Source organism: Scyliorhinus torazame, chromosome 4 (assembly GCF_047496885.1).
Source record: "Scyliorhinus torazame isolate Kashiwa2021f chromosome 4, sScyTor2.1, whole genome shotgun sequence".
NCBI classification, from domain to species: Eukaryota; Metazoa; Chordata; class Chondrichthyes; order Carcharhiniformes; family Scyliorhinidae; genus Scyliorhinus; species Scyliorhinus torazame.
The window spans coordinates 285,295,430-285,321,845 of NC_092710.1; the positions used below are offsets into that span (position 1 = coordinate 285,295,430).

General features: G+C 51.2%; 1 long non-coding RNA gene across 1 annotated transcript in view; it reads left to right on the forward strand.

The window, feature by feature from the left end:
* The window catches only part of LOC140411739 (uncharacterized), a 122,993-nt gene that overhangs the window by 30,569 nt on the left and 66,008 nt on the right, over window positions 1-26,416 (forward strand). Inside the window, exon 3 of the long non-coding RNA XR_011940980.1 lies at window positions 1,020-1,683. This is a non-coding gene — a long non-coding RNA (uncharacterized lncRNA). The remainder of the gene's footprint in view (window positions 1-1,019; window positions 1,684-26,416) is intronic.

Consider the following 26,416-nt stretch of genomic DNA (forward strand, 5'->3'; position numbering starts at 1 on the left):
GCAGAGAGATAAATTCTTCCTGCAGCGATAGACATGGCTCGTACGGTCTGAGATGAGAGATCAACAGAAAGACTGAAATGCATCCCTCTTAATGTTTCTGAGAATATGGAAGCCCAGCTTATTTCTCGTTTAAAGTCAGCACAGGAGTTTGCAATACAACTGGATGAAAGTGCAGATGTTTCAGATTATGAAAACTTGCTAATTTACATTAGGTATGTTTGGTTGAGGATTTTCTGTGCTGCCTGACATTACCAACTAGTACGACTGGCGCAAAGATTTTTGAAGCAGTGAATAGTTAGTTGCATGGTTGGAAGCGATGGGGCAGCCAACATGGATTTTCACAGTAACTTCATTGCAGTGTAGTGTTAGCCTACTTGTGACAATAATAATGATTATTATTATTATGTCTGGGAAAAACAGTGGAGTTGTAATAATAATTAAGGAGGCAGCTGGTCAGGACGTTACTTGGAATAATTATTTTATTCACCGTGAGGCATTGGCATCAAAAGAAATTCCATCCGATTTGGAGTGGTGTTGAAAGGAATTGTGATGTGGAGATGCTGCCGTTGGACTGGGGTGGGCACAGTAAGAAATCTTACAACACCAGGTTAAAGTCCAACAGTTTTGTTTGGAATCACTAGCTTTTGGAGCGCAACTCCTTCATTACACTCATCTGCTGAAGGAATGTGCTCTGAAAACTAGGGTGATTCCAAACAAACATATTGGACTTTAATCTGGTATTGTAAGACCTCTTACTAAAAGGAATTGTGACATCTGAGAATTTCATTAAATACAGCACATTCAATTCCAGGTTTTTTGAGACTTTGTTTTCCGATATGGAGGCCGAGCACACACATTTATTGTTCCGACAGAAGTACGTTAGCTATCAAGGGGTCGGGTACTTGTCAGAGTTTACAAACTGAGGTATGAAATCTACGCTTTTCTCCTTGACAAATCGCCCTCTCTGGCTGATTCGTATGTTGATGTAACTTGGATACTAACTTTGTCTTACCTTGCAGACATCTTCTCAATTCTAAATGAACTTCAATTTGCAAGAGGAGGATGATGATTGCTTTCGACACTGTGAAGAAATAGATGCGCTCCAAAAGTAATTGAAAGTTTGGCAAGTGAGAGTACAAAACCTAAACTATGACTTGTTCCCACACTGCTGCGAAACATCAAAGAAAACAGTGTTAGTAAGGGAACTGTCAATAGACTGGCAAGTCTTATTCAGTTGCATCTGGCTGCGCTAATCAACAGATTTTGTCACTAGTTTCCAGAGAATTTTCAGATTTTGAAAGCGAAGAGGTGGGTGAAAATCGTTTTGCGGTTGAGAGCCCAGAGTCAATTATTAACTTACAGCTGACTCCAAATGAAGAGACTGAACTTCTGCGCCTCACCTGTGACAGCACATTAAAAACACGACACAAGTCCATGAGGCTGTCAGCATTCTGGAGTAGCGTCTCCCAGGAGTATCCAGCACTGTGTAAAACAAGCAATTTGCTGCGATTGCCGTCACAATGACCTACATGTGCGAGGTTGGATTTTCCGTCCTCACAAAGATGAAGATGGCACAAAGGAAACGTCGAACTCTGCACCTGACGTCCGCATTGCCCTTTCCTTCTGCGAACCTGATTTGAGTGAGATCATGAGGACCAAGCAGACTCACCTTTCGCATTGAAGGTAAGCAAAATGGTGTGTTGCGAAGGTCGGGCGGCGTGGATTGCGAAGGTCAGTCGGTTGGTAAAAGTGGGTTCCAGGGAAAAAAGCTTGAAAAACACTGCTCTAATGCTCACACCTGTTCTGCTACCTTCTTCTTGACTACCTTTTCAAAGCAGGTGGCAGAGATACATGCATGAAACTAAGGGGTCTTCCTTTAAACGCTGGAGTAGCATTGAGCCATGAACGCTATTTTAGTGTCAGTATGAGTTGGCAACAAGCAAGAGGAGGAACCAAGGCCACAAGATGTCCATGGAGGGAACATTTGAAGACTTTTTCTTTAGCCTTCCTTATGGGGTCAGGAAATTTTTATCTCTTTTCTAATCACGCAATCCACCTGAAGCCCTATCCGTGATTTTCCTGAATGCTAGAAATTGTTCCTTCAGTCCCACCCAGAGCCTTTTGCCGCCTGACATAGAATTAGATGGAATAACGTTTACAGCACAGAAACAGGCCATTCAGCCCAGTCAACCTGTGCCAAAGTGACTGCTCAACATGAGCCACCTTTTCATCTTCAACACAGGAAGGCGATGGCATAGTGGTATTATCACTGGACAAGCAATCCAGAGACCCATCTCTGAGGACCCGGGTTTGAATCCAGAACAGATGGTGGAATTTGAATTCAATACAAATCTGGAATTAAAGGTTTAATAATAGCCACAAAGCCATTGGCGATTGTTGTAAAAACCCACCTGGTTCACTCATGCCCTTTAGGGAAAGAAAACGTCTGTCCTTAGCTGGCCTTGCCTATAGGTGACTCCAGACCCACAGCAATGTGGTTGACTCTTAATTACTCTCTGAAATGGCGAAGCAACCCATCGTGGTGTACCTACACCTCAGGGACTGCAGCGTTTCAAGAAGGCAACTCGTCACCACATTCAAGGGCAAATTCAAAAATGCTGGCCGAGCCAGCAACGCCTCGATCCCGTAAATAAATTGAAAAACTAACGCTATCAAACTATCCTTATATTCTTTTCTTTCATATTAATTTATCTAACCTCCCCTTAGAGGTAGCTATTCTGCTCCATGCCAACCAACCTACAGACTAGCTGTTGATTTCCACCAGTATCGCTGGGTATGGGCAGAACAACTTCCATGTGTTATTGAGAGACAGGTAGAAATGAAAATCGGCACCCAGTCTTAAACATGAAAACATAGAAAATAGTGTCATAATATACACCAGTATATCATGGTGCAGACACACATACTGATGGACACACAGTGGGACCAATCAACACACACAACACCACAGCCAATCACCAGTTAGAGCACACGCACTGTAAAGTCACGGGGCATCAGATTTCCCGCTGATTCGAGTTGCTGCTAGCTAGGAGGACAGAGCTCACAGCCTGTAACACAGACATTCACCATGTGCTGAGTGCATCGACTGGTTAGGACAAGGCAAAGGTCTTTAGTTAAAGCTAGTATCGTGTTAACCCACAGTCTGAGTATATTAAACAGTTAATGATTCAATAAAATAGTGTTGCACTATTTCAAGTGTTGGTGACCTGTATGTGTTCCACGGATCCAGAGCACCCAACACATCAAATAGGAGCAGGGAGAGGCCATTTGGCCCTTCAAGCCTGCTATGCCATTCATTATGATCACGGCTGATCATCCAGCTCATTAGCCTATTCCCTCTTTCTCCCCATACACTTTGATCTCCTTCACCCTAAGTGCTATATGTAACTCCTTCTTGAAAAGAACAATGTTTTGGCCTTAACTTCTTCCTGTGGTAACAAATTCACTCTCTGGTGAAGAAATATCTCCTCACCTCTGTCCCAATCTACCCCGTGTCCTCAGACTGTGACCCCTGCTTCTGGACACCCCCACCATCGGGAACATGCTTCTTGCATCTACCCTGTCTAGTCCTGTTATAATTTTACAGATTTCTATCAGATCCCCCCTATTCTTCTGAATTCCAGCAAATACAATCCAAACCGATTCAATCTTTCCTTATTCGTCGGTTCCACCATCCCAGGAATCAGTCTGGTAAACCTGCGCTGCACTTCCTCCAAAACAAAAACATCCTTCCTCAGATAAGGAGACCAAAGCTACACACAATATTCCAGGTGTGGTCTCACCAAGGCCCTGTATAATTGCAGCAATCTTGCTAGACCATTGAATCTTCTTCTGCATTGAATCAAAGAAGACTAGAATCATAGAACCCTACAGTGCAGAGGAGGCCATTCAGCCCATCGAGTCTGCACCGACCAACCGAAAAAGCACCCTGTCTGGGCCCATGCCCCCACCTTATCCCTGTTACCCTCTACCCACACATAACCTTTTGGGCATGGAAGGGGCAATTTAGCATGGGCAATCCACCTAACCTGCACACCTTTGGACTGTAGGAAGAAACCGGAGCACCCAGCCATGCAGACATGGGGAGAATGTGCAAACTCCACACAGACAATCACCCAAAGTCAGAATTGAAACCAGGTCCCCGGCATTGTGGGGCAGCAGTACTAACCAGTGTGCCACCACAGGTGGTAACACTCCTGCAACTGGAGGACCTGCTAATGAAATGTCAATTTTGTGCTCTGAACCCTCTGACGACAGTAGGTTCAATTCATACCTCCAAAGACCATATGAGTACGGCTACAGGTTATAGATCACCTTTGCATGATTCATGGACAGCCTGATCAGAATACATGTTGACCAATGACACCAGAGAAATAACAGATGTTGGCATTCCACAAGCAAATCTCTGATGAAGTAACTGCCTTCCCTATAACTTGTCCGGGTGATGAGAACCAGGATGTAACATTGGAAAGGGTAAACTAAGTACATTAAGGATTTTTGGGGGCGGCACGTGGCACAGTGCTTAGCACTGCTGCCTACGGCGCTGAGGACCCGGGTTCGATTCCCGGCCCTGTGTCACTGGCCATGTGGAGTTTGGACATTCTCCCCGTGTCTGCATTGGTTTTACACCCACAACACAAAGATGTGCAGGTGAGGTGGATTGGCCACGCTAAATTGCCCCTTGTGGTAGTATGCATTAGGGGTCATGTGGGACTGTGAAGCCATGATGTCATTGGCTGACAGATCCCGGATCCTGGTTGGACGTTGACCTCTAGCTCCGCCCTGAAGGCGGAGTATAAGTACCTGGAGCCCTCCCCCGCAGGTAGTCTACTACTGAACTGCAGGGGAAACAGTCACGCTTAATAAAGCCTCATCGACTTCACTCTATTCGTCTCTCGGAGTCTTTGTGCGCTATACCCCTTAATTGGAAAAAAAATAATTGGATACTCTAAATTCATTAAAAAAAACATAAAGGATTTTTGGGGCGAAAAACAGCACTCAATTTAGAAAATAATAGTTATCGAGTCGGGCAGACTAAGAGGGATTGCAAAAATGTCTAAATTAGGTTTACAGAGCATGTATGTGCCTGCATCGGGCACAGTAAAACTGGATGGAGAGCTTCTGGTGCAGATGGGCACATGCGACTATGATGTTATGGAAACATAGAAATAGAAGCAGGAGGAGGCCATTCGGCCCTTCGAGCCTGCTCCCCCATTCATTATGATCATGGCTGGTCATCAAGTTCAATACCTTGATCCCGCCTTCCCCCCATATCCCTTGATCCCTTTACCCCCAAGAGCTATATCTAATTCCTTCTTGAAATTACACAATATTTTGGCCTCAACTACTTTGTGTGGTAGTAAATTCTCTGGGTGAAGAAATTTCTCCTCACCTCAGTCCGAAAAGGTTTACCCCTGATTCTCAAACTATGACTCCTAGTTCTGGACTCCCCCACCATCAGGAACATTCTTTCTGAATCTACTCTGTCGAATCTTGTTAGAATTCTGTCAGCATCTATGAGATCCCCTCTGACTCTTCGAAACTTCAATGCATATAATCCTAACTGATTTAGTTTCTCCTCATATGACAGTCCTGCTATCTCAAGAATCATTCTGGTAAACCTTCGCTGTACTCTCTCCATAGGAAGAACAGCCTTCCTCAGATAAGGACACCAAAACTGCACACAATACTCCAGGGCGTCATTCTCCGACCCCCCGCCGGGTCGGAGAATGGCCGTTGGCCGCCGTGAATCCCGCCCCCGCCCCCGCCGAAGTCTCCGAAGGGAGAAAAGTCGGCGGGGCGTTTATGGCGCCGCTGCCGCGGAGAATGTCACGGGTCTGCGCAAGGCAGCCGATTTTCGGCCTGCCGATATTCTCCCTTCCGGATGGGCCGAAGTCCCGTCGACGTGATGACCGTTCACGTCGAGGTCAATCAAACCTCCTTTTCATCGGCGTGACTCGGTGCTCCAGGCTCACGCCAACCAGCGAGGAGGTGAGTGACGGCCTGGGGGGTTGGCTCTGGGCAGGAAATGGCGTGGCCGCAGACTGATTGCGTGAGGAGAGGTGTGTCTCGGCTTGTGTGTGTGTGCGGCGGGGGGGGGGGGGTGGTTAGAGTAGGCTGGGCTCCTGGGGAGTGCCGGGAGGGGGTCCGTGACCGGGTGGAGGTTGGGGGTTAGGGGGGGTCCGTGCCGGGGTGGAGGTTGGGAGGGGGGTCCGTGCTGGGGTGGAGGTTGGGGGTTAGGGGGGGTCCGTGCTGGGGTGGAGGTTGGGGATGGGGTCCGTGCCGGGGTGGAGGTTGGGGGTTGGGGGGGGTCCGTGCTGGGGTGGAGGTTGGGGGTTGGGGAGGGGGTCCGTGCCGGGGTGGAGGTTGGGGGGGGGTCCGTGCCAGGGTGGAGGTTGGGAGGGGGGGTCCGTGCTGGGGTGGAGGTTGGGGGTTAGGGGGGGTCCGTGCCGGGGTGGAGGTTGGGAGGGGGGGTCCGTGCTGGGGTGGAGGTTGGGGGTTAGGGGGGGTCCGTGCTGGGGTGGAGGTTGGGGGGGGGTCCGTGCCGGGGTGGAGGTTGGGGATTGGGGGGGGGTCCGTGCTGGGGTGGAGGTTGGGGAAGGGGTCCGTGCCGGGGTGGGTGATGGGAGGGCAAATGAGTTGGTCCACCTGGCCAGGTGCCAGCCTCCAACAGTTGGACCCATGCGGTCCATGCCACCTGGCTGGGGGGAGAAGGGGATATGGGCAATGATGACATGTCGTCGTTCCCCTCCCCCCCCACCAGGCCGTCATGTTTTCAGACCATCCAGCGATGTTGGCTGCCGTGGTGGCAGCCGCTCATGTCTATGTTGCCCTGGATGAGGAGGAGGAGGAGGAGCGTGCCAGAGAGGCGGCGCAGGCTGCCGCAGAGGGGCAGGCGGCAGCCGCCCAGGCTGGAGGGACACCTGACCGACAGGACGAGGAGGGGGAGGAGGACGTCGCGGCCCCACGGCAACGGAGGCACCCGAGGGCGCCCCATGTGTACCGGCCCCGGCAGTCATACCAGGACCTCACGGACCGGGAATGCAGGAGGAGACTCCGGATGAGCCGGGAAATCGTGGCACACATCTGCCACCTGCTGGCACACCTGTCACTGCGTGGCACTGGCGGGGGACACCCTCTCCCCGTGTCCGTCAAGGTTACGGTGGCCCTGAACTTTTATGCAACGGGGTCATTCCAGGCACCGAGTGGGGACCTGTCCGGCATATCGCAGACATCGGTGCATCGGTGCATCCGGGCAGTGACAGATGCCCTTTATGCCATGGCGCACCGCTACATCCGCTTCCCCGTGGACTGGGCCAGCCAAGATGCCCGGGCCGTGGGCTTCTCTGCCGTTGCCGGGTTCCCCATGGTCCAGGGCGCAATCGATGGGATGCACGTCGCCGTGCGGCCACCCGCAGAGAACAGGGCCATGTTCACTAATAGGAAGGGGACCTATTCAATGAACATACAGGTGGTCTGCGACCATCGCATGATGATCCTGCACGTCTGCGCCCGTCACCCAGGCAGTGTACACGACTCATTCGTGTTGTCGCGGTCATCCATACCCGGCATGTACGAGGGACGCCATCCCCGGCTGAGGGGCTGGTTGCTGCGTGACAGGGGCTACCCATTGCGATCGTGGCTGATGACGCCTATACGGAGGCCACGCAATGAGGTGGAGAACCGCTACAATGATGCCCAGGAAGCGACAAGGGGAGTGATCGAGAGGTGCTTTGGCGTGCTGAAGATACGTTTCAGGTGCCTGGACCTCTCTGGGGGCGCCCTCCAGTATCGGTCAGATAGGGTCGGCCGCATCATTGTGGTGTGCTGCGTCCTGCACAACATAGCCCAGCAGAGGGGCGATGTGCCGCAGGCAGAGGAGGGCGGAGTGGAGGAGCAGCAGGAAGAGGCCCAGTCCTCCCCAGATGAGGGGGATGGGGGCAATGGTCAGGGCAGACGGGGTAGACACAGGCGGGTGGCTGTCCACCGTTACCGGCTGGCCCAGCGGGCACGGGACAGACTGATAGACGCCCGCTTCACTGACTAGATGGGCGTGGGAATCGGGTAGTATGGCCACAGACCGCACACCATGACAACAGCCGACCACCCACACCCCCCACCCATCCACCCACCCAGCACCCTCACCCCCCTCCCCAACCCCACACACCCCACCCGCATGCACACCACCCCCCCACCCCCAATTGCCGATCCACCGGCGGCACAACGGGCCGGGCTCACCCAGTTGCGGGTGGACGCGTGTCTATCGCAGGCCATGGAGGATGATGACAACCCGCCTCCGATGAGCTCCTGGCTCTACATCGTTGGACTATGTCTGACCCATGGCCACAGTACCACCATCCACCCGGACCATCCCTGCATGCGGCTGTGACACTGCAGCGCACGGTCCCGTCCTCTGCCCGGGGGATGTTGATGGCGGCCCAGGGGGAAGGGGGCAGACTCACCTGGGGCTGAGGTAAGACCACCCCTCACACACACACTTGCACTCAACGTACATGACACGCCCGCACACTTTGGACAGAGCACAAAGGCAGCTTCGGTAGGTGTAACATTGACTTTAATAACCAAAGGAGTTCATGCACGTGCCCTAGCCCCTAAAACTCATCTGTGCCCTGCACCCGTGCCAACTTACTCAGTGTCTAATTGTTTGGCCTTACGGGCCCTTTGACTACGTCTACGTGGTTCCCCAGACGGTACAGCAGAACTGGAGGTGGACTCCTGTGATTCCTGCCCTCTGACACTGGATCCCTTTGGCGGCCGTTTCCTGGGGCGTCCTGGCCTAGATGGGCCAGGCTGCGGCCCGGGCGACTGGGATGGCGAGCTGCCAGCCTGTCCTGCCCGTTGCCCACCCGATGCACCTGGGACGGAAGGGGGGGAGTCCGAGGTGTCGCGGTGTACCGGGACCACCCTACAGAGGGAGCCGGGACGGACCACACCACCTCCTCCTCCCTCGGGGTGCCCGATGGCCCCCAGGCCTCTACATGGGTGGGGGATGCGAACGGACTGGCCATCCGACGCGCCCCCGACATCTGGCGCTGCCAGTCCTGGAGGCCCGTGCTGGTATCGACAGGGGTCTGCAGGTTTGCAGCCATGGAGCCCAGGGGGTTGTCGAACCCTGTCTGCGACAGTGCGACGCCAGCTCGCACATGGCCACTGGCGCCGATGCCCTCAGCGATGGCCTGCTGAGACTGGGCCATGGCCTGCAGAGACTGGGCCATGGCCTACAGAGACTGGGCTATGGCCTGCTGAGACTGGGCCATGGCCTGCTGAGACTGGGCCATGACCTGCTGAGACTGGGCTATGGCGTTGAGCGCCTCTGCCATCTGGCGCTGGCACTGGCTCATGGCCTCCTGTGAGAGGGCAGCCATTTCCTGGGCCACAGACGCCGCCTGCACGGAAGGCCCCAGGCCTCGCAAACCGTTCCCCATGTCTGACACCGTTGCACCCATTGCCTCCACCGCGGACGCCACCCGTGCGGTGTCAGCCTGGGTGGCACGCATGACCGGGACCACTCCCAGCTCCTGGACGCGGGTGGACTCCTCCACCTGCGACCGCAGCCGCCGGAAGCCACCCGTCACCCTATTCGCTCGTCTCCGTGTCGGTGGTTGCATCGGATCTATGTGTGGGTGTGGTAACTGCAGGAACCCGGGATCCATCTGGGCGGCAGATGTTCGCTTGGCCTGGGCTGCCCTCCGACCGCCCGGTCCCTCTGCAGCTCCTGCCTCCACCTGCTGTACCGGGACGGCTGTGTTGTGCGCACCAGTGAGTGTACCAGACGCCTCATCACTAAAGTGCCCAACCGTGGTGAGTGTTTCTGCAATGGTGGAGGGTGTTGGTGACAGCAGTGGCGTTGTGTCGTGCTCTTCGTCCCACTCTGAGTCCATGGCACTTTGGGGTGGGGGTTCGTCTCCACCCATCCACTCTGAGTCACTGTCCGGTATTTTGTCTTCCCGGGTAGGGGTGTCCTGGGTAGTGCTGTCCCGGGTAGTGCTGTCCCAGGTAGTGCTGTCCCGGGTAGTGCTGTCCCGGGTAGTGCTGTCCCAGGTAGGGGTGTCCCGGGTAGTGGTGTCCCGGGTAGGGGTGTCCTGGGTAGTGGTGTCCCGGGTAGGGGTGTCCTGGGTAGTGGTGTCCCGGGTAGGGGTGTCCTGGATAGTGGTGTCCTGGGTAGTGGTGTCCTGGCTTGGATGTGACAGGGGCCTGTGGCTGCCCCCCTCATCGCTGGGTGGTCGCTCCCGCACGTGACGGGGGTGTCGTCTCCCTGTTGCTCCAGGTCTCTCTGTCTCCCGTGGTGTGCGAGGGGCATCCTGCGGGCGTCGCATGCTGGAGGGTCCGGGTCTCTCCGTCTCCCATGGTCTCCGAGGGGCATCCTGCGGGCGTCGCATGCTGGAGGATCCGGGTCTCTCCGTCTCCCGTGGTCTCCGAGGGGCATCCTGCGGGCGTCGCATGCCGGAGGGTCCGGGTCTCTCCGTCTCCTGTGGTCTCCGAGGGGCATCCTGCGGGTGGTCTGCATCTGCGGGGATGGGTGCCTGGACGTTTGGTCCTGCGATACACAATGAAGCATGCATGGTTAGACATCAGGCAGTGATCAGGTGATACGGGGGAGGGGGATATAGGGGAGGGGGGATATGTGGACGGGCTGTTGGTGGCTCACTTGCTCGTGGGGCCCCGACCTCTGCATCAGCAACCTCCCGGTCCTCAGGTCCGCCAGCCAGTTCCAGGGCCCTTTCCTCGTGTACGGTCAGTGGCCTCTCATCAGCGGGCCCTCCTCCAGTCCTCACATGCTCCCTATTGTTGTGTGCGCGCTTCTCCTGTGTGTGGGGGGGGGGGGGTGGTGGCAGGGGTAAAAGGCAACAGTGTTAGGCAGGTATATGAATGCACGCCATCGGTTGCGCATGCATTGCAGAGGTTAAGGTTAGGGCTGGATTCACTTGGGGATATGGGGGATATGGGGGAGGGGGGGATATGGGGGAGGGGGGATATGGGGGAGGGGGGATATGGGGGATATGGGGGAGGGGGGATATTGGGGATATGGGGGATATGGGGGAGGGGGGATATGGGGGAGGGGGGATATGGGGGAGGGGGGATATGGGGGAGGGGGGATATGGGGGATATGGGGGAGGGGGGATATGGGGGAGGGGGGATATGGGGGAGGGGGGATATGGGGGATATGGGGGAGGGGGGATATGGGGAGGGGGGGATATGGGGGAGGCTCACCCTGCCTGCTCTGACGAGGTCGTTCACCTTCTTGTGTCACTGGGTGCCTGTCCGTGGTGTTAGGGCCACAGCGGTGACGGCCTCTGCCACCTCCCTCCACAGACGCCGGCTGTGGCGTGGGGCAACTCTGCGACCATGCCCGGGATACAGGGCGTCCCTCCTCTACTCCACCGCGTCCAGGAGCGCCTCCACATCGCGTGACTCGAACCTCGGGGCTGAGCGACGGCCAGCCATCAAGTCGGGTGTTGCGGTCGGCTGTTCCGGTCGGGTGGGGGGGAGCTGCGCGGCCTTATGAGCCGTCACGCCGTGCAGCACGTATGACGCTGCACGGCGTGAACCACTGCGCAAGCGCGGATCCCGTTACGTCGCTGCTAGCCCATTTCGGGCCGCAGACTATCGGCCCATTTTTATGACGTGACGCAAGTGGGATTTGCGCCGTTTTTTGTGCCGATCGGCGGACTTTCCGCCGATAATGGAGAATTTCGCCCCAGGTGTGGCCTCACCAATGCCCTATACAATTGCAGCCAAACATCTTTATTTCTATACTGAAATCCTCTCGCTATGAAGGCCAACATACCATTTGCCTTCTTTACTTACTTTCAATGACTGATGCACAAGGACATCAAGGTCCCACTGAGTATCCACCTCTCTCAGTTTATACCCATTCAAATAATAATCTGCCTTCCCATTTTTGCTACGAAAGCGGATAATCTCACGTATACCCACATTATTCTGCATCGGCCATGCATGTGCCCACTCACTCAGCCTGTCCAAATCTCTCTGAAGCATCTCTGCATCGTCCTCCTCACAGCTCACCTTCCCATCCAACTTTGTATCATCTGCAAATTTGGAGATCAGCGGGATTCTCTCTTCCAGGGACTAGGTCCCCACGCCGGTGGGAAAACCGGCGCCAACGACGCCGGCGTCAACGGGCCCCCAAGGTGAGGAATTCTCACCTGTCTCGGGGGCTAGGTGGACACCGGAGGGGTTGGCACCGCTCCACCCGGCGCCGAAGCGCATGCGCAGACTGGCCGGCGTATTTTGGCGCATGCGCAGGGGTTCTCTTCTCCGCGCCAGCTATGGCAGAGCCCTACAGGGGCCGACGCGGAAGGAGGAAGTGCTCCCACAGAACAAACCCGCCCTCGCATCGGTGGACCCCAATCGCGGGCCAGGCCACCATGGGGCCCCCCCCTGGGGTTGGATCCCCACGCACCCCACCCTGAGGACCGCCCCCACCGACTTACCTGCCAGGTCCCACCGTGTGGAACCATACATAACCCACGCCGGTGGGACTGGTCAAAAACGGACGGCCGCTCGGCCCATCGGGGCCCGGAGAATTGCCGGGGGGGGGAGGGCACTGCCAACGGCCCCGACTAGCATGGCGTGAATCCCACCCCCGCCTAAAAAATGGCGCCGGAGAATACGGCAGCCGGCTTCTGGGCGGCGGGGCGGGATTTGAGCCGCTCCTCGAGATTCTCCGACCCAGCAGGGGGTCGGAGAATCCCGCCCTACATATTTAGTTCCCTTGGCCAAATGGCAACAGAGACCTGACTCAACAAAGAGCAGTACTGGGTACGAAACATTCCTGGATACAAGACACTCAGATAAGATAGGGAAGGAAAGAAATGAGTAAGGATGACAGCAATCTTTAGTTAGTGCTGGAGAGAGAGATTGTCCGAGAGAAGTCAAGGATAGAATGTATTTGGTTAAAGCTAAGAAACAATAGGTGCACCATTACGTTGCTGGGGATATTCTATAGACCACTAACCATTGGGAAAGATCACGAGGATAACATTTGCAAAGAAATTACAGAGAAGTGCATAAACCACACGGTGGTATAGGGGGACTTTACTTCTCCTAATATAGTTGGGAAAAGTAAGAGTGTAAAGTGAGGAAGATTTTCTAAAGTGTATTCAGTAGAATTTTCTAGATCAGTATGTGTGACCCAATGAGGAAGGAGACACTCCTGAATTCAGATTCTGACGATGAAGTGAGTCAAGTGGATCAAAGTATCAGGGTACTTTTAAGGGACATCACTTTTGCAAATGGCAGTTCAAATCATGTCTGGGTCCAAATCAATTGTGCTGTTCGAGCAACAAAAACAAGTACACAAATGATGAAGTTCTGATGAAGGGGTATATCCAAAACATTGGTCGAATCTTTTTTTGTCTGCTGATTAGTTTTGCATGCACTTCCATCATTACCAGTTGATCATCACTGAGTCAATTCTCTTCTCTTCAAATTTTAAAGGTAGAATAATTAATCAGGGTGGCACGGTGACATAGTGGCTAGCACTGCTGCCTCACAGCGCCAGGGACCCAGGTTCAATACCGACCTCAGGCGACTGTGTGGAGTTTGCATGTTTCTCCTGTGTCTGTGTGGGTTTCCTCTGACTGTTCCGGCTCACTCCCACAGTCCACAGACGTGCAGGTCAGGTGGATTGGCCATGCTAAATTGCTCCGTAGTGTCCAAAGATGTTATAATAATAATCACTTATTGTCACAAGTAGGCTTCAATGAAGTTGAAAAGATGTGCAGATTGGGTGGGGGTGCAGGAATGGGGCATTGGAGTGGGCCGAGGTGAGGGTGCTCATTTGGAGAGTCGGCGCAGAATCGATGGGCCGAATGGCCTCCTTTTGCTCTGTAGGGATTCCATGATTGACATTTTAAGCAACAACAATAACTTAGCTAATGGCTTTGCATGTAGCAAAAACATCCCAAGGCCCTTCAAAGGAACCAATAATGAGTTACTCGGATAGATTACTTTAAACTGGATGAAATAAAAAAAATTTAAACCAGCAACTCCAGGAAGGGAGCAAAGTAGACAGGATAGGCAGCATGGCCACCAATGGTGAGAAGAATAAAATCAGAGGGGCCACGCAAAGTATGAAATTGAGACAACATTGTTTCAACCTGACAAAGCTAACATTGTGTGTGGTCGAGCTGAACAGGTTAAACTTAGCACAAGAACCTGCTTGCCTCAGTCTCTACATTGCTTCTGTTTTCAAAGAAATGTACTACTTTTGTCAGTAATTGAGTGCTGCAGCATATCTATTTATACATAGCACACACATAAATCTGGTTCAATCGGGTCTCATTAACATACACTATTTGTAGGGAAAATCACACAAGGTCTGGAAAGTGGCAGACTATGTCCCTAATTAATGTCTTCATAAAGCACAGTACCAACTATTATATCATGATTCTGGCAAAGCATAAATACTCACTAAAAATTGCTGACAATTCAAAAATTGGGCTCTTTTCAAAAGGAGCGATATGATACAAAATTATGAAGGAATGAGACAGTGTAGTTAAAATATTTTGCCTAAACCTCCTAGTACCACTACTCCCCTCAGTACAGCCTTCATCCATATTTGGACCACCTTTTGGCTGCTCTGTATCCTAACTCCTTCCATCCATCTTGACTCCATAGTCCTGAGGACCATAGCTAGTGCCCATATCCCTCAGTTTCCAGTGACTGAGGCGAATGGACAATGAGGAATAGAGTTAGAACAAGAAAGCTAAAGAGATTTAGGGTTAAGAAAAACAGAAACATTTTAACACAGCGAACAGTGAGATTATGGCATGCACTACCAGAATTAGTGATTGAATCAGAGGCAGTTAAGAATAGGATGAATGAAAGGGAAATAATGGTCATCAGGTTGAAAAGCCATTTAAGTTTTAATTCTGGCTGGTTTGACTGCCCCTGTGTAACTGCTACTGAGGCTGTCAATGGAAAACTGCAGGACAGGCAATCATTAAACTAATGTAAGCATCCACTGTATTTCTGTAACTGACCATTCACTGCAGAACCTGTGTCCTCCAGCCTCTACAGAAAGCAGATTGAGTTATGTCTGTACCCTCTCCAGCTCAGGAGAAGAACTCAGCATGCTCAATCTCTCTAGCTTGTGACAAGTGATTGATCATTAGTATTAGCACAATTATCCCCTCACACTATAATTACATCTCTTCATCACTGTGGTCATGGAACCCATATAGTGTAGAAGGAGCCATGTGGCCCATCGGGTCTGTACCGACCGTCTGAAAGAGCACCCCACCCAGACCATTTCCCCGCCCCATCCCCACAACTCCGCACAATCCACCTAACCTGCTGTGGTCGAGCTGAACAGGTCAAACTTAGCACAAGAGCAGATTGTGAATCTTTGAAATTCTCTACCCCAGCGGGCTCTGGAAGCTCAGTTACAGAGTCTGCTTAAGATGGAGATTGATGACAAACAGTAATGTAAAGAGTTATGGGGATAGTTTGAGTAAAAGGCATTGAAATACTCCCTGCTTCTTTTCGACTTAAACTAAATAATACTAATCTTTATTAGTGTCACAAGTAGTCTTACATTAATACTGCAATGAAGTTACTGTGAAAATCCCTGAACAGGAGATTTAGAGAGAATTTGAGGCAAAACCTTTTCACCCGGAAGGTGGTGGGAATCTGGAACTCACTGCCTGTGGTCGAGTTGAGAACCCTCACAACATTTAAGAAGTTTTTAAATGAGCATTTGAAATGTCATAGCTACACAAGGCTACGGAGCAAGTGCTGGAAAATGGGATTAGACTAGATAGATGCACGATGGCCGGAATAGGGCTCTTTTCTGTGGAGTAAAACCTGTCTCAATCTACCCCTGTTGGTGGGCACTTTCTCTGACAAAAAAGCAGCGGGTGCGAGCTCAGTTAACAAGTTCAAATCTGTGATTGACAGAATTTTGCGAGCAAAGGTTATAAGGACTATGGAGTCAAGGTGGGTGGAGGGAGTTAGGGTACTCATTAGACAAAAAGATCAATGAGCAGTGGTACAAATGTGGATAGTGACGACCGTAGTCAGGAAACTGATGGTGCTCGGAGGGCCTGGCAAAATATTCTTCTTGTTGCATGAAAAGAACAGAATTGCAAGTACCAAAACACACCTCTCTATTTAGTTACCATGGGCGCGATTCTCCGACACCCCACCACTGGGTCGGAGAATCGCCGGGGGCCGGCGTGAATCCCGCCCCCGCCGTGTCCCGAATTCTCCACCACCGGATATTACGCGGGGGTGGGAATCGCGCCACGCCGGTCGGCGGAAATGCCCCTGCGATTCTCCGGTCTGCAATGGGCCGAAGTCCCGCCGCTGTCAACCCACGCCAGCCGGCGTGGATTGAACCACATTTCGAACGGCGGGACAAGGCGGCGCGGGCGGGCTCCAGGGTCCTGGGGGGGGCGCGGGGCGATCTGGCCCCGGGGCTTGCCCCCACGGTGGCCTGGCCCGCGATCGGGGCCCACCGATCCGCGGGCGGGCCAGTGCCGTGGGGGCACTCTTTTCCTTCCGCCTTTGCCATGGTCTCCACTATGGCAGAGGCAGAAGAGACCCCCTCCTCTGCGCATGCACGGGGATGCCGTGAACGTTCACTGACGCTCCCATGCATGCGCCGCACGGCAAAGTCATTTCCGCGCCAGCTGGCGGGGCACCAAAGGCCTTTCCCGCCAGCTGGCGGGGCGGAAATCAGTCCGCCGCGGGCCTAGCCCCTCAAGGTGAGGGCTCGGCCCCTCAAGATGCGGAGAATTCCACACCTTTGGGGCGGCGCGATGCCGGACAGATTCGCGCCGTTTTTGGCGCCGGTCGGCGGACATCGCGCCGATTGCGGAGAATCCCGCCCCATGATCCTGAAATTCCTAGGGAAATGTTCGGGGCAGGGGGGAGGGGGGAACCCCAGTGGTGTTGCTTGACAAACAGGGATTCTCTGGCCGATCGCTGGTGTTGTTAGTTAGATATAATCTGCCAAACATCACCTGGGAAATTATCCAGCCAAGGAAGGTTAATCTGTCCGGATCTTCGAATCTAGTTCATGGAGGATCCCAATGAGAAGGGAACTTGCCCATCGGAATTTCAAACTTCCTGGGCGAACCCCATAGAGTTCCAAACATCAGGATCTCCACAGGGTCCCGATGCGCATTTTTGGTGATACATCCTGGGTGGGATTCTCCGGTCTCCGACGCTGAAATCGCGTTCAGCGATCGGCCAGAGAACCCATGTTTGTCACAAAATCGGGGGTGGTGCCGCTTTCGCGATGCTCCGCCCCCTCCAAAGCAGCGTACTGTAGGTGTACGCTGCACACCCTATCGACGGCCTCAGGGCGTTACCTGAGGCCCACCCCCCGATGCTCCAACTCCGACCGGCCAAGTTTCCGATGGCGTGGGTCTCTCATGCTATTTTTTGTTGGGAACTCGGCATGGCGGCTGCAGGCCGGTGGAGAGCCGATCCGTGGACAGGGGGTACTTTGGCAGTGGCTGGGGCCACTGTTGGGGGGTGGTCCGGGGGTCCCGAGCCTGGCAAAAGGGGGGGCACTATTTGGCAGGCCGGGGCCGTGCGCAGCGGGTGCCATGTTGCACGGCGTGGCCGCTACAGGCCGCCGCCATGCACATGCGCGACGACGAACTCTGCAATTCTCCGGTTGTATCAACATCTAGAGCCGGGTACTCTACGCTGCCTGCCTGCTAGCCCCCCACCAATGGAGGAGCGGTGGCCGTTTTGCGCCTTTGTTTTGGTCGTAAAACGCCACCATTCCCATGCCGCGTCAGGACATAGCCTGCAAATTGGAGAATCCAACCCCCTGTCTCCAACAATCTGGAGGCCAGAAGATTTAACTCATTGTGAGGATCTCAGTGACCTAGTTGTGCCCGACGCACCTCCAGGCACAACCAGTGAATCACATGAGAACCGCAAAGAGTGCTCTACACCAGATGCTGACATATCGGGAGTCACCTGACTCGCTCCGCCCAGTGCCATCAGGATCTCATCCTCAATGGGCAAGATCCAACTTTAAATATTGAAATGAGGCTCCGATGCCAGATTCACCAGTTGCCCAGGCTTACCCGGGAGACCTCGCAAGAGCGCTGTTTACCACTTGTCCACATTAATGTGGACCAGACGTAACGGCACCTGGGGGATCTCCCAGGCCATTGGGTGGTCAGGCAAATGGCAGGGTGGCACCATGGGACTCCCCGTAGAATCTCAGCTCCTTAGCACTGCTAGCCTGGCACAGCCAGGGTTTACGGGTGGCAGTTAGGGTGTTAGAGGCACTGCCAGGGTACCAGGCTGACAGTGCCAGGATGGCCACGTGCCACGTTGGCACTGTCAATGATTGGGGGGGTGAGGGGAGGTTCCTGGGGGCCTCCCTAGTGTTGGGGAAATGAAGGGGGGGTCAAAAAAGCCAGGGGAGGCACGCCTGAAAGGTGTGGAGGGGGTATGGGTGGAGATCGGGCTGCCGGACAAAATGGCACCCCAATCTGCGAGGAGCCTTTCAGAAAATCTCTCGAAGTGAGGCCTCGGCAGAAAGAATCTTCCCTGAGAAAAATGTATTTTTAAAATTAATTTACGGGATGTGGGCATCGTTGATAAGGCCAGCATTTATTGACCACCCCTAGTTTCCCTTCAGAAGATGATAGTGAGTTGCCTTCTTGAACCGCTGCAGCCCTTGACATGTAGGTACACCCACTGTGCTGTTAGGTAGAGTTCCAGGATGTTACCCCAGCGACAGTGAAGGAACGGCGATATATTTCCAAATTAGGGCAGTGAGTGACTTGGACGGTAAACCCCCAGGTGGTGGGGTTCCTAAGTATCTGCTGCTCTTGTACTTCTAGATGGTAGCGGTAGCGGGTTTGGAATGTATTGTCTGAGGAACCTTGGCGAGTTCCTGCGGTGCATCTTGTAGATGGTACACATGGCCTGCCACTGTTTGGCGGTGGTGGAGGGTTTGAATGTTTGTGGAAGGGGTAGCAATCAAGCAGGCTGCTTTGTTCTGGATGGTATCAAGCTTCTTGATTGTTGTTGGAGCTTCACTCATCCAGGCTGTCATAATATACACACAGGTATATGATGGTGCACAGACAGGCAGTGATTGACACACAGGATGACCAGTGAACACACAGAACACAGCAGCCAATCACCAGACAGGACACAACCACTATAAAGCCAGAGGGCACTAGTTTTCCCGCTCTCTTGGGATCCAGCCTCTGAGACAGTCAGAGCCCGTGAGCAGCAACTAGAACAAACACTGTGTGGTAGTAAGATAGTCTGGTCAGGTTAGCCTCAGGTCTTCAGTCAAGTCAGCATAGTATCAACACACAGTTAAAGTATGTATGATAGTTAAGAGTTCAATAAAATCGAGTTGCATTTCTTCAAGTGTTGGAAGCCTGTCTCTCTCACTGCTGCAGTAAACACAGTCCGCGCAGACCCGGCATACCCAACACATCACAGGCAAGTGGAGATTATTCCAGACTGTATACAGAAAAATTTAAGGAAAGAAAAGGACAAACTTTTCTGTATTGAACAGTAAATGAAAACAAGCGGCAATGTATATAATTTTGAAAATGCCAACAAAAAGATTTTTGAAAACTTTTTGGGGGAATTATTTCACCTCCAGATTTTTTTAAATTAAGAATTGGATTGTACAGGTACAGCTACTTGGTTGCATGCATGGTTTAAAATGTCCCATGAGATGACCGCACAAGAACGCTTGCATTATTATTTCGAGAACTTTTCACAAACTCCCGAGAAATTCCATTTTAATATGTTGAATGTCGTTGGGACATTCTGCAAAAGCAGCTGCAGTAGAATAACCAAACCGGTGGAGGTAACTGGCTCCAAAATCTTCTTGCTTTAATTGTGGTCCAAGAATCCTATTGCTAACACTCAAATGCTTAAGAATTCTTCATTAATTTACTAACCCTTTCAACTTACTAACTCTTGGAAACTCCCTCATGCTCAGTGGTCACTGCTTTCGGCCTCCAACTCGTTACTTCTCCCAATTCCCTGACTCTTATGCTGACTCTCCCCCTCCCCATGCCAGTTACCAAATCCCTCTTGCTTTCACCTCTCCTGTCGCCACTTCTCTTGCTGACCCTCCCACTCACAACTGTCTTCGCAAAACTCTCCCATTGGCCAACCCCTCCGACTTCTGCTTACTAGCCCAGATTTGGAGTGGAGTACTCCCGGAGTGTGTCTGCTTGCTGTTTGGTTTCAGGGTATCAACTGATGGACATCTGTCAGGTTGAATGATAGTGTTGGCCTCCAGGAACTGACACGAGTGAATTTCAGTTGTTAATTACGCCTGATTAATCATATCAGGCTTGCCTCTCGCTCTATTACTTTCCTGTCATGGAGGAGTCGACCAGTTCTTTGCTCGAGGGCAAGACTGGAAATAAACCTAATTTAACCATCAGGGTCTGTGCGGCTGTAATAATTAAGTGCTCGGCACTTGATGGACTATTCAGGCAGGCGCGTGGCTGAGGGGGAACATTACCGGCCAGACTTTTAACTATTTAATCTCCCCTGGGAAAATGCCTGTGTCCCTTTTGTGGTCGAATTTGGGTGACCGCCTAAGAATGGGGAGGAATTCTGGTGTGATCCTTGGCCTCAGTAACAGGGGGCGGGATTCTCTGATAGTGAGGCTAAGTGTTGACGCCGTCGTAAACGTTTGGTCAGAAACTGAACTGGACATGGCCCCAGGAGCAGCGATTCTGCCCCCTACAGGTGGCCAGCACGGCACTGGAGCAACCCACACCGCTCCAGCTGCCGATGCCAGCATCAAAAAGCGCCGCGTGTTTGCACATGTGCAGTGCGATCGGCGCGAATGTGCGCATGTGCACTGCGACCAGCGCGCATGCACGGTGGCTCCCTTCTGTGCGCTGGCACCAACGCAGTATGGGGTAGGTCTACAGGGGTCGGCAGGGAGAAAAAGAGGCCCGCAGCCCGAGAGGCCGGCCCGCCAATCGGTAGGCCCCAATCGTGGGCCAGGCCACAGCGGAGCCCCTCCCCTCACCCCCCCCTCCCCGCCCGGTGGTCGGACCGCCCCCTCCCCCACCACCAAGCAGCCCCCGGCGGGTCTCGGATTTTTTTTACGGCCGCTCAGCCCATTCTGGGCGGAGAATCGCTGGGGGGGGGGGGGGGGGGGGGGGGCGCATAGAATGGCCCCCGACCGGCGCCGCGCCGACCACGCCGGCGCCAATTCTCCGCTCTCTGGAGAATCGGCGGACCGGCATCGGGGCGGCGGCGTGCGATTCGCACCCCGCCCGGCGATTCTCCGGCCCGGCGTGGCCTTATCCTTCAGGAGAAAAAAAAGTTCAAACCTGCTACTGTCATCCTGTAGGTAATGGAATCAATCAATCAACTCATCACTGATTATAGCTTTAAAAAAGCCTGAAAATTTCAGAATTCAAATCTCTCCCCATAACCCTTGCTAATGCTAAGCACCAGAGATTCACTGTGCTGATCACAGAATATATGATTAATATTCTACATCCCAGTAGTTTTGTTATCTTCATGGGGCTGGTGCCTTCTCGCCTCACCCAACTAAATTAACTGCTGCCTGCTTGGAATATGAGGATGTTGTCTGGTCCATCAAGCCTACACCATCATATTTTTGGCCATGATAGTTTTTTGCTTTGCAATCCTAGTTCTCTCCCTGGTCTTAACACCCTTATTTCCCTAGTAATGATTTAATGTGCCTCATTACCTATCTGCACTGTGCACCATCCTGAGGTTATGAAAGATACTATAAAAATATAATGACCTATAAATTTCTGGCTCCCCATTTGAAGCCCTGGGAAATCCCTCTCAGAAATTCCCAGGTAAGGGTTTACGTGGCAATTGTCCAGAAGGGTTAACTTCCCCTGGACAATTGTGCTGCACTAAGAACCATCTAAATTTAAATTATTGGTCTTCGATGGCTCTGCTAGGGCGACACTAATAGTTACTCTGAACGTGTTTGACAAAATAAAACTGCTCCTAACTTCAGAGTAACTATTTTAAACACACAGACTGAGCCCCTCATGGGATTGCCCCATCATTCCCGGACACCAAGGGGACAGCTCCAGCCCCCACACAACATTATTTCCCCCACCCAATCACTCACCCATACAAAGATACCACTATCCCTCCCCACGACAAGACTGGACACACTCCCCAACCTGATCTGACCATCCCCGACACAACCTGGTTGAACACTGAGGCCCAACTCGATCCAGCCTGACACCGTCCCCTACCCCGACTCAACCCAACCCAAGCCAACCTGGCTGGACCCTCCGTCTGGACCCAATCCCAATCCCTCTCCGCCCTGGCCTGACTCTGTCACCCCAAAGCAACCTGATCCCCACTCCCCCAATGTCCAAATCCCCCAATCCTTGATGACCAGGCTGCAATCCCCCCCCCCCCCCCCAACTCCAGTGTCAAACCCCTCGATAACCTACAACCCCACTCTCCCGCTTCATCCCCCCCATGTCTAACCATGGACTCTATGATGTCCAAACCCCACCCCCTAAGTCCCATACCTTAAACACTTACCTTCTCCCTGGCCTGGTATTTTCAATGGGGCCTTTAAACACAGTTGCTTTATGGCAGCTAGTGCTGTTAAAAAAAAGGGGGGACCTCCTTCCCTCCACTTCTTTTGGACATCATCATTGGGCCTGGGGAAGTGCTTTACTGCCTGAGCCTTGTCCAGTCTGGGTCAGGAAGATCGGTTGAGACAGACACTGAAGAAGCAATCTAGCACAGGTAAATGTGTAGAGAGTGGCAATCTGATGCCCATTGCCTCTCAGGGAAGATATGGCCCAAAATATCTTTATATTTTGCTTTTAATCACCTCAATTCATTAGCATCTGTGACCTGCTGACAATGTATTTTACATACAAATATATGTGTGAAGAAAGTTGTCCCATATTCACTTTTAACCAGTCCAACTGAAATTCCAGGATTATTTAATATGTACTTGGGAAATAAAATAAAGGCCTGGATTTTTGTCACAACAGGGACCTCTCCATTCTGGTGAAATTGTCACCAGAGGCTCAAATCTGGAAGTCCTGCCCTTATACAGGTGTGCCAAGGAGCTTGGTTTTCAAGAGAGTTTGAAAATGTAGACACTGAAAAACTACCCTTTCTACAGCATGGATTCATTAGCTGTGCTGCTAATGAGTAAAGTTTGTTTTCTCTGTTCGACCAGCAAATACTTGAAGTTAGTCGTTGTAACCATCAGAAAGGAGCTGGTGAACAAACAGTTGATCCAGTGGATCCTTTTCAGCAATTCTGTCCACCGGTACTTACAGAGAGTAAAATCAAGCGGGGCATAAAAATTAGCATTGCAAACAATCCATCAATTCTACACTGAGACAGGAGTAAATGCTGGAAAACTTCAGCAGGTCTGGCAGCATCTGTCGGGAGAGAAAAGAGCTAACGTTTCGAGCCCAGGTGACTCTTCGCCATAGCTCTGACAGAGCTTTGACAAAGGGTCATCTGGACTCGAAACATTAGCTCTTTTCTCTCCCTACAGATGCTGCCAGAACTGCTGAGATTTTCCAGCATTTTCTCCTTGGTTTCAGATTCCAGCATCCGCAGTAATTTGCTTTTACCACACTGCGATAGGTACGGTTAAGATTGACCTCCCCACTCCATCCAAGTATTCTTCCTGTTAGTAAAACCTTAATAATCATGAACTGAATACTCTAGCTGATTCTCAACCTACAAAAGTAAAAATCTTTCAGTGCAAGCAACCACAACATTTGAATCAAAGAATTTACAGTGCAGAAAGAGGCTTTTCGGCCCATCAAGTCTGCACATGCCCTTGGAAAGAGCACCCTACTTATGCCCACACCTCTACTTTATTACCGTAACCGCTCCTAACCTTTTTCTTTTGGACACTAAGGGCAATTTAGCACGCTCAATCCACCTAACCTGCACATCTTTGGACTGTGGGAGGAAACCGGAACACCCGGAGGAAACCCACGCACACACGGGGAGACTTCCCACAAACAGTAACCCAAGCTGGGAATCCAACTTGGGACCCTAGAGCTGTGAAGCAACAATGCTAACCATCGAGCTACTGTGCTGCCCTTTTAAAACAAAAATAACTGGGGGAGGCTCAAAAGGATTTAAAATAAAGTGCAGTAATATTGATTTAACGACATGATAAGATGAGACCCTGAGGTAGCAATAACAGCTATGCAGGGGAAAGAGATGGCATCAGTCTTGCATTCTTATTGAAGCCAGAGGTGAAATGGCGCTATGAACAGTCCAATTTGTGGGTAGCCTCCTACTTTTAAAATGCTATTTTCTTAAAGCCGATTGCAGCTTTACTCGTCTGATCCAGCGGGTCTCTTCCAGTTTGAGCCCACTGATGTGCTTTGTTGCCATCTCTTGGGACCAATTTAGGAATGGTTCATACCACAACTACAGTGCCTGATACCACACAGTTAGAGTTGAAGATTTATTTTATTGAAAACTGTCCGCACACCATAATTGCTCTGCAGGCAGCCCATTATCATATGACAGGTCTGCCTGCAGCTAATTAAACGTAAGTAAAGACTGGCATTTCCTCAAAGATGTTTGCTTCACATCGCTTAACATAGAATAATATTCCTGCTGTAATTCTGTAACACATTCCGTTGAAAACATTTTCCTAGCAGCACAGAGGTTAAGAATTCAATTGGCAGAGTTCCAACTCATTCACCTTGGGAATAAAATATGTTTCTAGTTACATTTATTGTGGAAAACACTGAATGGGTGTGCATTGCTGGTTTTATTATGATTTCAAGGTTTAATAATCGGGTATCCACCTGAGGCTGTGCAAAATGTATTGGAAAACTATTTCCTGATAAAACTGGTAGACATTTTGCAACATAATATGCATTCAAAATCCATATTTACCTGAAAATGTAATAAAAGTCACAGTTAAACTGATAGTAAGTACATTGTCAAGGAGACAACTATCTAAATAATGAATTGTCCTCTGCTTTATGGAGGGGTTTACAGAGTGGTTTACACTCCGCATCACACGTCATTTTCACCAATGAAGGCAGGTTAATGTATCTGAAAAAAAACTGACTTTCATGTGGCAGAAGAAGATAAGTTAAAAATTAATGATAGTAATTTTTATTTAAAGTTGTGGAAAAACCTGGAAGATAACAGTTAAAGCAATGGTGATTTAAAATAAATAATGAAATGAATTATATGAAGCTGAGCCCCTCAATTCAATCTTCTTGACATGAGCAGCAGGAAGTTGGTTTACTACATGTCTCCCACTGTCACATTAATATAAAGCTGCTTTTAATGAAATGCCACAGCTCTGACATACTGCATTTATATTTGCCTAGAGATGGATGCTCAAAAGCTTTTAGAGTTTTAAATCAATTTACAACAGGTATGAACTGTCCGACTTTGTCTGGCAAGAAGAAATACATTTAATAATTTGAAAATAAATGCAAACCTTGTTGAATTAACCTGAGCATTGATGGAATATGGACTGGTATATGGGATAACACATTTTCTTTCCAGGAGACAGTTAGACAAATGTATCAAAACAAACCGGATGTCTATGCAGCCTAATCAACACTCTGTTAATGATAATATTGAGAGGAAAGGAACAATGCCAGTTTGCCTCTGTTAGTTATCTTTTATTAGCAAGGAGGTTTGAATTAAATGCAAAATCCAGGAATTCAAAGCATCGCCTTGGAAATACTATCATTTAGAATCATGGAATCCCTACAGTGCAGAAGGAGGCCATTCGGTCCATCAAGCCTGCACTGAGCCTCTGAAAGAGCTCTCTACCTAGGCCCACTTCCCGCAACCTCATAGCCCCACCTAACCTTTGGACACTGAGAAGCAATTTAGCATGGCCAATCCACCTAAACTGCACATTTTCGGACTGTGGGAGGAAACCCATAAAAACACGGGGAGAATGTATAAACTCTGCACAGACAGTTAACGAAGGCCGGAATTGACACGGGTCCCTGGCGCGGTGAGGCAGCAGTGCTAAACACTGTGCACCGTGCCGCCCCATGCTAAACCATATTCCTGTTGTCTGTTTTAGTCCATGGAAAAGATTATTTTCGAAGAAACTCTTTCTCCCAAGCACTGTTGCGGCTGAGTCAATTGAAAATGTCATAATTTTTTTAAAATTTGTCCATGGGATGTGGATGTCGCAGACTGTGCCAACATTTATTACCCATTGCTGAGGGCAGTTAAGAGTCAACCACATTGCTGTGGGTCTAGGAGTCACATGTAGGCCAGACCAGGTAGGGATGGCAGATTTATTTTCTTGAAGGACATTAGTGAACCAGATGAGTTTCTACGACAATGGTTTCATGGCTGTCTTTAGACTTTTAATTCCACATTTTTATTGAAG